General features: G+C 39.9%; 1 protein-coding gene across 3 annotated transcripts in view; it reads right to left on the reverse strand.

The window, feature by feature from the left end:
* Nucleotides 1–18,300, reverse strand: part of heca (hdc homolog, cell cycle regulator) — a 37,801-nt gene that overhangs the window by 13,346 nt on the left and 6,155 nt on the right. Inside the window, exon 3 of one of the 3 annotated variants that reach the window (XR_006032316.1) lies at nucleotides 15,811–15,930. The exons of the other annotated variants lie outside the window; for them this stretch is intronic. The gene's annotated coding sequence lies outside the window, so the exon portion shown is untranslated. The remainder of the gene's footprint in view (nucleotides 1–15,810; nucleotides 15,931–18,300) is intronic. 3 annotated transcript variants of the gene reach the window in all.

Below are 18,300 nucleotides of genomic sequence, written 5' to 3' on the forward strand. Positions count from 1 at the left end.
TCTCTGTATCTGCAAGGTAGTCCAAAAACATGAGCGTTTCTACTTTTCAGTAATGAGACAAAGGAGTAAATTAAGCGGTATTTCAGCTTTACTACTCTTAACTTGTTGTACAATCAGGCTATATGAATCATTGGTTAATTCTCTTTAGAAATCTACAACTACACAATTGACTGATCGCAAAAGCCACGCCCCCTTAGTTATTGTTGCTATGCCCGTCAAACTCAGACCAGAGTTGAATAGAACTTCAATGTAATGGTAGCTGTAAGACTGTCTGTAAAAGTTACAGCCCAAGGCTCTTTAGAATCCGTCAAAAGACTCCATGACATGGAGACACGTATAAAAATTAATATCTAGCTTTGTTGGGTGACAAGCTTAGACGGGAGGCGAGTGTGATTCACTGATTAATATTAGCTGTGCTAGATAGACTTGCATGCATGTTACAAGGACGCTGGGCCATGTCATGTAAGGAACATGGTACTGCAAAAAAAAAAAAGAAAAAACGGAAAAATAGCCTACATTGCAGAGCCACTTCAACTGTATTAATTTATGGTGAATAAAGGTTACACTACTGTCCACAGCCCCATGCTTTTCTGACATGATTATGCTAGCATGTTTGCTAACTATGATAACATTAGTGACAATCATTATTATACACAATGCTGGCAATGCTGAGAACAATTTACATCCTTGTTTATCTTACTTACATTGAGTTAACTGTGTGGCTTAATCCACAGATGGTGGTGGAGCATTGTTTTGTTATGGTTTGTTAAGGAGTAACCCTTTGCTTAAACTAGTGGAGAGCTGGGAGGAGAGAATTTAATCTAATTTAACATAATTACAGAAAACTTAAAATCAAGATTGAAAGCCATTATTCTGTTGCCTGGCGGGCCATCCTATATCATTGAAATGTATAGTCTGGAATCAAACCATTCACCTCGCTTAATCCAAGGGGCGGGCAGAGAATTGTCTTTCAAACTGCCTAGGCCATATCCGTATCCGGTCGGCAAAGTGGCAAACATCCTTCAAAAAAGAAATGACTTAAGTGCATTGTGTTGCTCAACTTTCAAAGAAAAGCACAAGTCCAACTCTTCCAAAGTTGATGCCAACGCCGATTCAAACAACCGCTCTTTGTTCGCCATAGCCACCTTCCTTGTTGTTCACCGTCGCAGGACTGTCGTTATCCTGTTAAGCCCGCCTTAAGACTCTCTAACAAAATAGAGGGCTGTGAGCAGTTGCAATTCCAAAGAAAATATCTGTTTATCTGTTTAAATTTGTCACCATCAGTGCAGCCATTGGTTGTGTTGAATGCACTGCTCTATCTGTCATCATATAAATCCCAGCCCATGCCGGATAAGCGATTGTGATTGATGCCTGGGTTTTTGGAACATTGGAAATGGGTGTCCTTGAAAGACTGACCTGCAGCGCAAATACAAATTTGCTCACAGGTTTGCCTGGGTTCTCCCAGGCAAGTCACTCCCTTTTCTCATACTCACTTCCCATCAACACCATATTCTGTCCTTAAGGCTACAACCCACCCTGTACTAACAGCAGTGGCATAAGAATATTCTTTTAGCATTTTGCAATTTTCCCCTTCTTTTCTGAATGTTTTCTGTTCTGAGTCTGAGTTCTAAAAAAGTTTATGCTGCTTTGAGAAAAGATACCCCGGCCACAGGACTTGTTAATGTATGTTAGATTTTTCGGTAATCGTTAAATCCTTTAATCTTTACAATCCTCTAAATCCTTAAAACTCTCAAACAGTGTAGCCTGTTGATCTCTCTATATCAAAATTACTTTAATTTTATTATTTTCTATAGATGCACTGATTGATTAGCCTTGTCCTACCAGACTCTCGTACATTTCATAATTTACAGAGAGTCCGGCCACTTTCCATTGCCAAGCGTTAACTTCCTTGAAGGCGAGTACTCTGTTGAAGTTTAAAACTATTGGACTCTCTGCCCAGAGCCACTCTGGATCTGCCATAAGCAATCATTAACGTTTGGTCGTGATGTATGTCTGGCTCAAACTAGCGCACAACCTCAGCGTCATCGTTCTCAGCCACTCCCTCTTCGCTGATTGGACCTGCAGATTTTTGCAGGAGAAAACCCGCGAATATACCGCAGACCCAGATGACGTACTGAGCGGAAGTACGTAGGAGGGCGAAGCCAGGCTACTGATTGATCGGCTGGTGACTGAAAATTGGCCGATTTTTTTTACGTGATCGGCCATGACCAGGGTTGGGAACCAAACATTGTACCTTTACCGGTACCGAGTGAATTATTCGGTATTACCTAGTATTGGTTCATGTGAAATCGAACAGTGCTAAATTTCGGCCAACAGCAACATTATCTTATTTGTTTTCAAGTAGCAGGGAATTCAAGCCAAATCGTTGCAACTCTGCCATCAATCATTATGTTAAGCCCGCCTAACGACTATACACGATTTGATTGGCCTGATGGAAGTTTAATTTTTCGAGCTCACAAGTCAACGGAGAGTTGCTAGACTAGCCCTGGCAGCAAATGTAATTTGCTGCCGCTAGGATGCGTCTAGATTTCTAAGCTAACGGTAAACTAGAACAAAACTAAAGGTAACTTTATAAAGTTGTCCAAATGAATAGGTCGTTATTAGGCGTTGTTGTATATGGCATATTTATGTTGTACTAGGCTACTTTTTAGGTGACCAATGCACAAATGAAACCTGGAAACGGACAAATATTATTAAGGCTTTCAATGTTTCATTGCACGCAGAGGTGGGTGGGGGGGGGGTGGGGGGGTCTCTAGATGGGTGTTCGTACCATAGCATTCATTCCTGCTGGTGTGCCTGATAGTGACTGCTGTTGTCGCGGTAAGCTTATGCTCCTGTCTCTTAATAGGCACAGTGTAGACTAGACCTACTTGCTATGTCGCTTGATTTTCTGTAATAAAATGTAGCCTAGGCTGCTTTAACCTGATTTTCACTTGATTTTCTGTAATTCCTGTAGCCTAGGCTGCTTTAACCTGACTCTCGCCAGATGAATTCCGTTCCGCCTAGCTCCACTCCGCTTCCGTTGAAAGTGATTTTGGCACCAGATTTTATGGTAGAGCCAATCAGGACGCAGGGCGGGAGTTTCATAGATGTGACGTAGCGTCGAAGCGACTGTGAGACATAGGCGCCGGAAGCACAGTGGCCAGGGGGCCAATGGCCCCCTCACTTTTCGCTCAAAATATCTTTTAATAAACAAAATCATCAACGAAAAAAAAAAAACTGCGCAAAAAACAGAGAGAGGTGTGAACCATTATAGCGGTAGTAGCCTGCATCTAATATAGCCTAAAGCTATTTGTGCAGCGTCACTGTTGAAATACCTTAAACTTTCTGTCCATGCATGGGTCAAAACCGATGAGCAAAACACCAGCAGAGCGCCCAGGCAACATCCCCAGGGAGCAGACAGCGCTCAATTCTGAGACGTTCATTCTCAATCAATGCAACATGTGTGGAGGGATGGATTTGAAATGTAGCCAAATCCAGTAACATTTATTCTGGTCTGGTATGATTGATTGTATTGTAAAGTTCCTGAGTTAAGCGTAATGTCCTCCTGTGCAACTGAGACTCCAACTCTACAGCTCCAGCTGTCACCTCGGGATGGCTTATATTTTCAATATATCTGCGGCCTAGGTCTACTGTTTACCGTTTATTTTCCAGGGGCAGTGGTTGCCATTAGCCTATATTAATTACGTTTTTTGGAGACTATACGCACCGGGCGACACCTCAACACTAGACGAAAGGCGCAGACGCCACACTTCACCTTCGCCATTGCACGTGCTATAAAAAATATTCTTTGCGATGGATGATTTAGTACCAATGTTACACCGGTCCAATAAAGTTTTGCCTATGGCTATACCGTGAGACTGAGACTTTTTTTGTTTGTTCAAAGTGCGTGTTTAGGGTGTGAGAGGGGAGTCGATGTGCTTTGATTCCAGCTTGGTAGTAGTAGTCTATGCGATTAAAAAACACGTGTGTGTGTGTGAAGTATCCAAACAATGATAACGCTTTCATTATGGCTGCTTTAGCCATAGACCTTGAGCTACTGTACAGTGGGTTGGGTTCCATTTAGAAGTGTCGCTTTCCGTGATTCACACAGCTGCATGAAATGTATTACTACTGATATGCAAAACTATTAACTTTTCGCCAAGAGGCGCGCCAGTGCGTGGACATCTCAATTGCAAAATTAAACAATATTTCTATCGGGCGCCTACAATGGACTAGGATGGGTGAACTCAGCCTGATCTGCCGGCGGCGATTCCTTTTGCACCACTGGGTAAAACATAATGTTCACGTTAGATCTGCTGCAAAGGAGATAACTAAGAGTTAACTTAGTTTAACATGATGTTATCTCTATTTAACATGATGTTTTGACATTGACATTGTAAACGTTATCTAAGGAGAGTGAAAAGCAGTTTGCAGTAAAGCTAACCAACGTCGTCTCTATCGCAGGAAAAAAATAGAGAGCAGCCTGATAACTAAATGAAATGCTCGGCGGGCCGGATGAAAGTGCTTGGCGGGCCGGATCCGGCCCGCGGGCCGCAGTTTGCCCACCCCTGGTCTACTAGATGCTCTTCTTCACACTGAAAACAGTGGCAGTCCTAGCTTGTAACACCCTGATATTTTTTTGGAATCAATTTGTGGTGTGATTGACATCAGATGATCAGACTAGTCATTAGCTAGTTAGTTGTGCACTGTTTTCCGCTCAGTAGTAAGCTAATAGCCTTCTCCGATGAGTTTTGTTTTTGTGCCAATATTCTTGACGCCCTCCCTGAATTCTGAATATCTTTGCTCGCACACTGTAGGATCTGTAATGTGATTACTGACGCGTTGCACTCAACTCTGCTCAGCTACGAGTAGCCCAGAGAAAGAATCTCTTGTGTGTAAGTTCACTCCACGTTGGCCTACCCCATAAACTGCATAGGCTATTTATATTTATCTGTAAAATGACCGCATGTGTTTGTTCAACTTTATGAAGCAGAATTACACAGGCTATTACGAACACAGCGCAGGCAATTTTTTATTTTTTTTTGGGGGGGGGGTTTCGTTATCTGGCCCCAGCACTTTGAAACTCGTTCCGGCGCCCCTGCTGTGAGACTGTTCTCAGCGTCACGGGTTGGCTTCGATGTGAGTGGTTAAAGTAGCACATCAATAGATGACGGACAAGTGGCTTATCCAATCATATGCAAGGATTTTTGATAAGGCCCAGCCTTCAAGTATAGTGTAAGTATATATACTCTTTTGATCCCGTGAGGGAAATTTGGTCTCTGCATTTAACCCAATCCGTGAATTAGTGAAACACACTCAGCACACAGTGAACACATAGTGAGGTGAAGCACTAGGAGTCTTGGCTCAGCGGAAATGACGTCATTCCACTTGGTGAACTCTGCCCTCCTCACTGCAGCTTCATGAATTCCCCTAGGGCTACTGGTCGTGGAGGTGGTCTGGTCACTGTTTATAATAACAACTTTAAATGTAGAATTGTACAAATTGATATGTTCTCCACTTTTGAGGTACAGCTTGTAAAGATAAATGCCACCCTCCTCTGTGCATTAGTTTACCGACCACCAAAAATTAAGCTTAATTGTAATTTCATTCAAGAATTTGCTGATCTACTATCTTTTATGGCCTCTCGCTCTGACAATTTCATGATTTTAGGGGATTTTAACATTCACATCTGTTGCCCATCAAAACCTTTGGTTAAGGACTTTTTATGCCTTGTGGACTCTTTCAATCTTGTGCAATCTGTTATGGCCCCGACGCATCAGAAAGGCCACACATTAGACCTAGTATTGTCTTATGGTTTCAATGTTTCCAACTTAGAAATTATGGATGTTGGGGTCTCTGATCATTTTTTGATTTTATTTGAATCTATTTTGTTTGGTCCCCCTGTATCTCCCCCTAAGTCCTATTCCTTTGCCCGTTCTATTAATTCCACCACAGCCACAACATTCTCTAATACTTTCATCCTCTCTCACTCACCTACTATCTCTGTTGCTATTTCCACCTGCTCTGACATTGAAAAATTAGTCACTCTCTTTAATGCATCATGTCTTGAGACCTTAGACTGTGTTGCCCCACTAAAACAAAAGCGTGTCAAAACTATCACCACTCCATGGTTAAATGCCACGACCCGTTCTGTCAGAAAATCTTGCAGGAAAGCAGAGCGCAAATGGAAAAAAGAGAAGCTTCAGGTCTTCTATGACCTTTTCAGAGATTCTCTAAAGACCTACCAAAACTCTGTTAAGGCAGCAAAGGTTGAGTATTATGCTCAGCTTATCAACAATAATGCTCATAGGCCAAAAGTTTTATTTAATACCATTAACTCTATTATAAATCCTGCCTCTGCGTCATCTACTCTTGCCCCTTCAACAGAAATCTGTGAGAAGTTCCTCAAATTCTTCATCGATAAAATTGACAAAATAAAATCTCAAATCTCACCTCCAGATTCGGATCCCTCAGGGATAGAACTTTCACCTAGCTGCCTCCAACAGTTTCAGGCTATATCTTCCTCCCAGCTTTCTGAGGTGGTCTCCCATATGAAATCTACATCCTGCCACTTAGATGTTTTACCTGCACGCCTTTTCAAAGAAGTTTTTACCATCATCTGCCCTCTTGTATTGGCCATAATTAATCACTCACTAACCAATGGAGTGGTCCCCTCAGGTTTTAAACATGCAATTGTGCAACCTTTACTTAAGAAACCTAACCTTGAGCCCAGTGACCTGAAGAATTATAGGCCTATTTCTAAATTACCTTTTCTGTCAAAGATACTAGAAAAGGTTGTCCTCTCTCAGGTTTCTTCTTATCTGAGTGAGTTCAATATATGTGATAAATTCCAATCAGGTTTTAGATCTCTGCACAGCACTGAATCGGCCTTGCTTAAAGTCCAAAACGACATTCTCTTAGCAGTTGATTCTGGATCTTGCGCCCTCTTGGTGCTTCTTGATCTGAGTGCAGCATTTGACACCATTGACCATAACATCCTATTAAAACGCTTGGAGGATGAAGTTGGTCTCCAGGGTTCTGTTCTGCAATGGTTCTCTTCTTATCTTAGTGATAGATCATTTTCAGTTAGTTTAGGCAATTTCTCCTCTTCCTCTGCCCTTATAAAGTGTGGTGTTCCTCAGGGTTCCATTTTGGGCCCTCTTTTATTCTCTCTTTATATGCTACCCCTTGGCTCAATTTTTAAAAAGTATAACATTCAGTATCACTGCTATGCAGATGACACTCAGTTTTACCTGCCTGTTAACACTAATGGCATTTGTTCTTTGGAGAATATTTTTAACTGTCTCAGTGACATCAAATGCTGGATGGCAAGAAATTTTCTTCAACTGAACGAAAGTAAAACTGATATAATTATTTTTGGCCCTCCAAGTGATGTTTCTATCTTGAAAAATGCACTAGGACCTCTCTCTGCAAACTGCCACAGTGAAGTAAAGAATCTTGGGGTTTTCTTTGACTCCTCTTTAAATTTTAATAAGCAAATAAATAGTGTGGTCAAAGGCAGCTTTTTCCAGTTAAGAACCATTGCAAAACTGAAGCCCTTTTTGTCCTTCTCCGATCTTGAAACTCTTATACATGCTTTCATAACATCTAGACTAGATTATTGTAATTCATTATATGCAGGCCTGACCCACTCCACTCTCAACAGACTTCAGCTAGTTCAAAATGCAGCAGCTAGATTATTAAGTGGCTCTAAGAAACGTGAGCATATAACTCCTGTGTTGGCTAAGCTGCACTGGTTACCTGTGGAGCACAGAGTTAAGTTTAAAATTTTACTTTTTGTCTTCAAAGCCCTCAGTGGTTTGGCACCTAGTTACATAGGTGACCTACTAATTCCTTACAGCACTCCAAGATCACTTAGGTCTTCATCTCAGAATCTTCTCTATATCCCCAAAACACGCCTTAAGACTAAGGGTGATAGAGCCTTCTCTGTTGTTGCCCCCCAACTCTGGAATAGTCTACCTGTACATATTAAGTCCTCTCCAACCATTGACTGCTTTAAGTCTAACTTAAAGACTTTCATTTTCTCCCAAGCTTTTAATCTACCTTCCCCCCCCCCCCCCCCACACACACACACACACTCTTTATTCTTTATTTTATTTTTGACCAATTTGTGTATTATTTCAATTATTTATTTATTTTCCCCCCATGTTATATTGTTGTTGTACCATTGTCATTGTTTTATGTTTGTTTGTAAGCACTTTGGTTCAACTCAGTTGTTTTTAAATGTGCTATAGAAATAAAGTTGACTTGACTTGACTTGACTAATCCCAGCGCAGTGAGCTGTCTGCAAACACAGCGGCACTCGGGGAGCAGTGAGGGGTTAGTTGCCTTGCTCAAGGGCACTTCAGCCGTGCCTACTGGTCGGGGTTCGAACCGGCAACCCTCCAGTTACAAGTCCGAAACGCTAACCAGTAGGCCACGGCTGCCTTCTGAAACACCTCAAACACATGGCCTTGTCTCTAACGTTGCTAGGTTACGGGGACGCTGGCAAGACACGCCATGTTTTTGTTTGTATTTATGTAATGTTCGTAATTTTATGTGATGTTCTGTTAATTTTTTGTATTTATTCTTTTAGTTAAATGTAATCACTCTTTATTTATGTTATTTTCGATCGTTTTTGTGTTATTCTTAGTCCTTTTTTCTACCATCTACCGGTGCCTGGAGTCTGGTTTGAGTGCTAAGAAACTCTGATGACAGCGTCAACCATCAAACAACAAACAACAAACGGTCACTGTCTAGGACCACCGAGCTGATAATCAGCAGGGTCGCCCATCACAAATTCGGACTGACTTGTCCTTCCAGTGCTCTCCAGACTGCCAGTGAATTCTCCGGGTTGGTCAGTTATAAAGAACTTTGTTTGTGTTGCTTCGTGAAGACACAGCTGTGCGCAGTTTTAACGCGGGTCATCTTTGCCCTTTGTTTGTTATATGTCTTGGTGTCATGGGTACGCTGGCGACTACGCCGCTCCGTCCGGCATCTTTTGTGTTTGTTATTTCTTAAATGTATGTCTTGGTGTCACGGATACGCTGGCGACTACGCCGCTCCATCCGGCATCTATTGTCTTTGTTAGTCTGTGTCAATGACAATGTCTTATATGTGGAGCGCTTTGGGTTGCACTCTGTGCATGTTAAATGTGCTATACAAATAAATCTGACTTGACTTGACCTCTCCAATGGAGCGATCCCAGATGGATGAGTGGAGCTAGGCGGAACGAAATTCATCTGGCGAGAGTCAGGTTAAGGCTACTTAGGCAAACCCAGACCGGTTGTGGCATCAGTTTCGCTTTTAAAACGCAACAGTGTAGCGAGAGGGAGAGTGCGGGCTATTTAATTTGCAGCATGACAGACGAACTCCCATTGTGAGCGAACTCTATAGACCAGTAGCATCTTTAGTAGCATTTTTTTATTCATTTTTTATTATTTTTCCCCAGCAAACAATACAAATAAGCAAAGTTGGGACGGGAGCATGTTTACCACTGTGCTGCTTCACCTCTTCATTTAACAAAATTCTGTAAATGTTTAGGAACTGAGGAGACCATTTGCTAGAGTTTTGAGAATGAAATGTTGTCCCATTACTCCCCAATATAGGATTTCAGTTGCTCAACAGTATGGGGTATTCTTAGTCATGTTTTTCATTTCATTATGCACCTAATTTGACAAATCTGGACTGCAGACAGGCCATCTTAGCACCTGGACTCTTCCTCTATGGAGAAATACTAGGGCAATTCCATGCAAAGGTCATCCTTACCATGGAAAAAAAAGATGTGCATACGCAAATAGAACCGTTGTTAAAATCTTCATTTAGGTCTATATTTTATTGTTTGTAACTGATCTGATTGAATTTGATGGAGAATGACACTCTTTTTACATCATAAATATGGTGTGCAACCATACCAGAAACAACATTTTTCACATGGTAATATTATACATATTTAAAAAGTGGATAAATGGATCCAAGGTTCAAACAAATTGTGTCATTTGACAAATTCCACATTGACAAGGGAATGGTAGAGCAATGTCTATGCTCAGCTTGCCTTTAAGAGCACAACTCCTTACATTTGTAAGGCTTTTGTTTTTAAGTCAGCAAGTTCCATGGTCATGTCACATCCATAACGTTTTATAGGAAAAGTTTATGCTACACATACAGTGTTGATGCGACAATGTCCATAGTGTCTGTGCAAAGCTGATTTATATCAATGTAAAGTGTGATGACCAAATTGTGCCCCTTTCTTACTTTTAAAACCTTTAATGGTGCCTTATGGATGTGACTCTATGGAAGTTACATAATGTGAATTTACAAGACTGGAGACTTTATTATACCTCAAAGCCGATAAAATGTCTGTTCTGGTGGCATGTCAGTTTCAACGCATTTCACCTTAGTGTTTACAATTCACATTTCAAAGATTATTAGGTTGATCAAAACCACAGGTTTCGCATTAGCATAATATTAAAATACCTCCAGTGATTAGCCTAGCCATAGTCTATTTTCAAGTGGCCTAACAACGAAAATCTGAGCGATTATCTTCCTGTAACTGTCATACTGTTGTTGTACAGTAACTGGATTATTGTGTTAGCTGGTGAAGATGGCTGACTTTGCAGTTGGAGTTAACATAACAACCTCCTTCTGTTGCAGATCTGTTCAGCCTGCCGTTCACGTCTGCTTAACACAGTTTAATTTTAAATGACGCGATATGCCAGCATTTGAAGTGTCAGGTCCTCTGTAGCTAATACCCACAGAGTAACATGAGTAATGGCAGCAATAAACTAGATGTACCGCATAGCGGTACAAAATATGACCGCCTCTCAGTCCTGCATATTCTCATCGCAAAAATAAATCACGCTTGTCAATTTGTCTCCATCTCCTACTCCTGCAACTCATGTGCATGTAAATGAATGAGTGTATATGTGAGTTTGCTTTTGTTTATAAGAGTGTGTCTGTGTGTGTACATGTGCGTATGCGTGCCTGTGTTTGTGTGTTTATGTGTGTTTATGTGTGTGTGTGTGTGTGTGTGTGTGTGTGTGTGTGTGTGTATGTGCACATGCGTATGCGTGCCTGTGTGTGTGTGTTTATGTGTCTGCATTCATGTGGGTAGGTGTTTGTGCGTGTGTGTGTGTGTGCTTGCCTGTCTGTATGTGTTTATGTGTGTGTGTGCTTGCCTGTCTGTATGTGTGTGACTGTGCGTGCGTGCGTGTGTGTGTGTGCATGTGCATGTGTGCGTGCATGTACTTTATGTGTGCAAATCACAAATGAGTGGATATGGGTTAGGTTGATGCGGGCTCTTGAGACTAACATACCATAAATATTTTGTCATTTTGGGTGCAACGGTTCAGGTAGGGCTAGTTATTTAGGGGAGTGGCCACCAAGTATCATGTTCCCTGGTGTTTCAGTAACCCGGGAATCACTGACCAAAATTGATGACGGTAAAAGAAAAAAAAAAGAAAAAATTATATTTTAAATTACTTGTTGTCCTGATTCTTTCTGTGGATCTTAGTGGGCACTGATGAAGCAATAATTTCATCGCTAGTTTTTCATGATCACTATTTCAATTGTTTCATATCAAAACTCACTACATAATTATGTGTTTTATGTAGTTTGTCGAGGACTGGTTCAGACACGTCACATCCATAACGTGAAACCGTCACATCCATAACGCCAGTTTTTCCTACATAATGCATTACGAAAATGACGCATAGTTTCAAAAACACACTTTTTGTGTTCATTCAAGTCTCCTTCATGCTACATATATCATAGTTTCGGCAGTTTCCTTCAAAATTCACAGAGTTTGTAGAAAACCTGTAATCTCTCACAAAAGTGTGTCCATTTCATGTCACATCCATAACGCTGATAAAATGCCTTGTATTCTTAAGATGAAATTGATTATATGAAATTTGAGGATTTCTCAGTATTCAGAGGACAGAGGTTACATTAAAATGTATGCAAATTAATTCACTGATACTAATTTTGCCCCCACTTTAAGGCATTTTGTTTACCAATATGAGTCTAATTGTCACATCCATAACGCTGGAACTGCCCACTATTTAAATATGTGCAGAATTAATTTTGCCATTGTTTCCCTTAAAGTATTCAAGGTCTTCCCTGGAAAAGACATTGCCTGGATGGCAGTATATGTTGCTCAAAACCTGTATACATCATTCAGAATTGATTGTGCTTTGCCAAATGTGCAAGATGCCCATGTTGTAGGCACTAATTCTCCTCCACACCGTCATAGATGTTGGGTTTTGAACTGAGCACTAAAACAAGTTGGATAGGTTGGATACTTGGATAGGCCCTCTCCTCTTTAGCCCAGATGAGTCCATGATTTCCTAAATGAATGACATATTTTGATTGGTCTAACCACAGGACCATTTTCCATGTTATCTCAGTCCATTTTAAACAAGCTCAGGCCCAGATAAGATGGTGGTATATTCAGTATCATGTCTCAATACAATTTTAGCTGTTACAATTTTGGCTGCGTTTTTTTAATTGAGTATCAAACTGTGCACTTAGACAATGGTTATCAGAGGTCTTCCTGAGCCCATACAATGACAGGTCTGGAAACAGATCTGGTGTTGATGCAGTGCCATCTGAGGTCCAAAAGACCACGGCCATCCAATTTGTTTTTCAGCTCTTTCCCTTGTTTGCAAAGATTTCTCTGGATTCTCTGAATGTTTTAATAATATTATGTCCTGTAGATGACGAACTCCCCAAATACTTCACAATTTCATGTTAAGAAGCATTAAAATGACATTGTTTCATCATTTGTGCACACAGGTTTACTCAGAGGGATGAATACCCCTAAATCTTTACCCTGCCTCTCTGGGATGCTCTTTTTCATACCCAATCGTGTTTTCAGTTACCCTAATTAGTTATGAAACATTCCTCATTTTGTTTTCTTTATCATTACACAACTTTTCCTGCATTTTGTAACCCCCGTCCCAACTTTTTTTGAAACATGTTGCTGGTATCAAATTAAAAATGAACATATATTTTCCAAGAGTCAAATTTGTCATTTTCAACATTTGATATGTTGTCTGTGTCCTTTTTGCAACTAAAAATGAGTTGAAAAGATTTGCAGATTATTACATTCTATTTTTATTCACATTTTACGTCCCAACTTTTTCCGTTTTGGGGTTGTATCTATCCAATACTTAATAACTTATGCGCAATACCCGCAATCCCACGCTGAAATATAGGCCCTTGTTTTAAATGCGCATCTTTTTTTCTAACGCTGTCTTTTGTAAATTGCTTTACAATTACTGTCGGGCCTATAGGCCTATCGCCTGGCTTGCTTCGGTCAGGTCCTTTTAAAAACGCATCTTTTTCTCTCTCCTGAGCATTTAATCTCATGCTTGATTGACTTTGTAGTTTTTTCACATGCTGTTGCAACAACTAGTAACGTTAGAACAACTACAAAACCACACCGGATCTAGCTAGACCGGAAACTAAACAATATGCACTGACGAATGGAATGGAACGTTGTATGTGCTGCACGTACACGCCCCCTTTTAGGTGAAAGATGACTGATATAAAGGAAATCTATGCTGCTGCATCAAAGTGGGGAGCGAAAAGGGCTTATAGTAAACTTACTAAATCTTGAAACAAACATGAATAAAAGGCACAAAATAAGGTTGGTGTAAGAGTTATCTGTGTGTTTATGGGATGTGACCATGTTCCTATGTTGCTCTTTCCAGTTTTCTAACAGGAGTGTCATGAATGTATTGATAGGCACAGTCAAACTGCCCGTGGCTGACTATAATTAAGTTCAGCAAGCTTAACTTTACATGTCATAACATCAACTAAACATAAGTCACACATTCATTCTATCACTTGTAATATGAACATAGCCCGTTTCCTACAACTAGGTGAGATAATTGGCTATGTTACATGCTAAATTTGCTACATGCTAAATTTGCTACATGCTAAATTTGTACAATACATGGGGTATTGCAAACGAATTAGGTTGGTAATGTACATCGTTTCGACATGAGTAAGTACCATAAACATAATTCTTCATAACTGCCGTGTTAGTAAAATGATTGAATGTCCTGTGAATTAATAACTAGATGTAACGTCAACGTGTGATTACTAGCTGTCTTTCCCATGATATAATGTTAACATGTTTTCCGCTGAAATGGGGCGTGATGCAGATTAAATGTATCTTTATGATGATGCGCCATTAGTAGGCTAAAGGCATGCTGCACACACTTGGTTGGGCTTACGAGCTGGTCAAAGAGTAGTAGTCTAGGCTGACGCATGAGTTGTGTGCCACCAAAGATTTTTTCACCGTAACTAACGTTATCAACTTTCCTCTTTGGCTGCTACTATTTTCGATGCACTCTGCTTTCGACATTCATTTACATTAGATTCCATTCTTTTCAATACAACTCCGCACACCAGCATCACACTTTGCCGCCGTGTAATCACGATTCAGTTATATTTGGTCGACGCTGCTCCATAAAATCCATTGTTCATCCAGTGTTTGCCTGTTAAAAACTTCGGCGTTGATGTGTGTGGCAAGTGACAGTGCACCATAGACTGTACGCCTATAAAATGGCAATGCAGTCATGTTGAAAAGTTCCTTATTTTCAACTGAACTCAAAGATAATGAATATAGTATGAATATAATATTTTCTGTTTGTTATGCCCTTTATAATGTGTGTAGGCCTACATTTTGTGCATGCACTTCTGCGGTAGCATTTATTTAATTTTATATCAGCTATTTCTGAAAAATATATTGTGTTGCCTCAGGTCTGCTGCACATCTTTTGAAATTTGATTTGAAATAATCAAATAGACCTACGTCTTAAAGTTCAGTTAATAAAGTAACTTGCTTTGCTTTCATTTGAATCCCAATCAAGATACACAATAATTACTTTATTGTTAATATGGACTCCTGGAAAGTTCAGAAATGCAAAATAATAGAATTTTAATCATATGATAAAATATGTGATTAATCGTGATTAACTATAGGAATTCAGCGATTAATCGTGATTAAAAATTTTAATCGTTTGACAGCACTATGAAATACATTTCTAAATAAATGTGACTAGTCCGGTGCGACTTATATATGTTTTTTTCCTGTTCAAGACGCATTTTTTGACAGATGCGACTTATAGGAGTGACGGAGCGACTTCTAGTCCAGTTAGGCGGTTATTTGGCGGTGATTCTTAGTACATCTAGGCCTCAGAGGCTAAAGGTAAATGTCAAGCTCAAACTAGCACTGAGCCATCCACTAGTCAGCAACCTTTTTTAAGGAAGGAAAAGAGAAAAGGCATAACCAGAAAGATACTGAAATTCATTGCCCTGGATGACCAGTCGTTTTCTGTGTTTGAAAATCAAGGGTTAGTTCTATTTTATAGCGAGTATCTGTTCACAAATGTTATATATCAGTATTAGTTTTCCTAACATGAACATGTTCCATGGCAGCATGTTCAAATGTATCATGAAAATTGTTTTTGTATTTTTAGTTGGATATTGGATGTAAGAAGAAGAAAACTGTTGTTCCATACACTTTGCATTTAGTAATGTGTGAATGTCCCACACTGGGAAGCATTTGTTTGATACTGCAGCTGAAGTTAAACTTGAAGAATCTGTCTGTTCACCTGTTCCGCTTTTTTAACATTCTATTATTGAAAAGTTGATTACATTTCTATGTTAAAATGTTATATTAAAGGTCCCTTGTGTAACATTTTCAGTTGTTTGTTAACAAAATCAACATCAACATTTCCCATTCATAAATGTGGCCCCATTCATGTTTAATTACCACCACCACCAATTTGAAACATACCTATTGGCTTAGAAATCCTCATTTACATTTACATAGCGTAGGGGCGACTCTCCGTGTGCCATTTTGAAATAACGGTGGCCAGCAAAGGACATATGCGAAATACAGCTCAGTCTTTGCTGTCTGCATGCATAGAAAAAACATTAGTTGGGATTCATCTGTAGAATTTCCCTACATTCAGCAATGTAAGTTACGAACTCATTTTCTACAAGCCACATCTTCCTAACATTCCGACATTTAAACTGTATTTGTAATGTAATGTAAAATGTAAAAAAAAATAAAACACAAGTAAAATAGAATGGTGAAATAAAATAGTTATTGAGCGAGTGTGATTTAACAGACACTCCTATCCAAAGTGACAGGTACTTGCAACTTTGAACCCAGGCCGACCATTTTTCAGGGGCCAATGTTATTGCTGCTCCACCACACCCAAGTACAGCCAAATACTTGTAGATCCAAAACATAAATACCATGCACAATAATCATATTATTCATAGCTATTTTAATCACACTTTACCACACTGTTTATGGACTTGTGCCTAGTTGTCTGGATATGTAAAAAATGGATTTGGGATGGCAGTCTGAACAAGGCATAGTAGATCTTTAAAAAGGTCAAGGAGTTGGTGCACAACTTTGTTCAGCTGAGAAAAGGGTGCTCACTGGTTGCCAAGTAACATCGAGACACCGCAACTCTAACTTCTGACTTCTAACCATAGACTGTAAAAAATAGCTTCTAACATGAAGGGTTGTGCTGGGCTTTACAACGACATTGAATGCAATTAAGCCAAACATAATTAAGCACCGGGACTATTAGAAGTAGAAGTTTTAGAAGTGCAATTTTGGCAAGAAACTGTATTATTATTAGTTTTAGACCAAGTTTTCCCCAAATAGCGGCCCGCAAGAGCCAAGTGAGTGGCCCACGCCGACATGTGTGTGTCTGCCACGCATGGACAAGAATGCCAGTGTATAGGGCTGCAGCTATCGATTCTTTTTGTAATCGATTAATCTAGCACTTTATCGATCGATTAATCGGATAAATTTGTTTTTGCATTTTTAAACAACCAAAACAAATAATGCATAACGAAAATTACATGGCTGTAAAATGATCAAGCAATTGGCACAGAGGTATTTATTCTAACTCCAACATTTGGCTCCAAAACTAAGCCCATTTATTGCAATTTACCTATTTAGTGTTTATAAGTGCCAGTGCCAACAATTAAATAATGTTCAAAATGCGCTCTGTAAAATTGCAGCCTCTTGTGCATGACTTAGCTGAGCGAACAAAGCTGTCCATACTGTTGTTAAGTGCTGGGAGGGAGAAGAGGGAAAGCAATGTAATGTATTAATATGCACAACAAGTTTCATGCTGTAATCTAGACCTGACATCTAAGTAAATATCTGTTTTATGTAGATTTCTACACCTGCAGCATTTGCCATTAAGCTACTAACAAATAATTTTACCATTAGGCTACTAAAAAATAGCCTACCATTAGGCTACTAACAAATAATTTTACCATTAGGCTACTAAAAAATAATTTCTGGGTTGAGCCTATTTGCTATGGTAACCTAGCAACTTGTGTGTATGTGTGTGTGTGTGCACACGTGCGGTGCGTGAGGGAAGATGAGGGTGCATGCATGTGTGTATAAGAAGGGGTTCTTAAGCTACAAATACAGTATGTGATTAAAATCAGCCAACATCATTGTAGGCTATAGGCTACGCAGATAGGCTAGATAGCCTACTTTATTGACGCTTGGTGAAACAGCATGGAGTGGATTTTTTCGGTTCAGATGCTTGTGTTCTTTTCCTTTTTGAGTATGTAAAGATCCCAAAACTTTACTTGAAAACTTTAGACATTCTCTGCCATTTATGGACATCTTGACTCCGCCATCGCGCCAGCTAAATTCAGAATTTATCACGATTCACGCGCTAGTGGTGTGCTTCCTGAACAACGGTCCGTGTGGTACAATCAAATCCCTGCGTGCATAGTGCGCGTCATTGGAATTTAACGAGGCTTCGAGGCAGGGTTTTTGCCTCGAGTAATTTTTGTAATCGAGTTATTCGAGTAACTCGATGAATCGTTTCAGCCCTACCAGTGTATTAATGACAATCCTCACTGCATACAATCGAGCAACTGTTGTGGAGTACTGAATGCTCTCTGACTACATTGAATCAGTTAAATCTGCGTCATATTTCTCATTGAAAAAAAGAAAATTGAAACAGGGCATCCAACAAATGTTGCACTTCTAGCGTGTCATGCCTAACACCACCCTTTAGCTGTTCTAAAATCAGTGTAACCTACAGCCTCTCGGGGCTTATTGCTTAATTACATTATGTCTGAACACACTATGGCACAGTAGGCTAAGTCATTATACATGGGTTGTTTTCACATCCAGCATCTTACATTGACAATGGCAAAATATTTTCAGATTTTTAAAATGTTAAGTTCCATGTTGGTCATTCCTGTACTTTTGCTGATGCGTTGGTTTTTGCCT

Source organism: Alosa sapidissima, chromosome 6 (assembly GCF_018492685.1).
Source record: "Alosa sapidissima isolate fAloSap1 chromosome 6, fAloSap1.pri, whole genome shotgun sequence".
NCBI lineage: Eukaryota > Metazoa > Chordata > Actinopteri > Clupeiformes > Clupeidae > Alosa > Alosa sapidissima.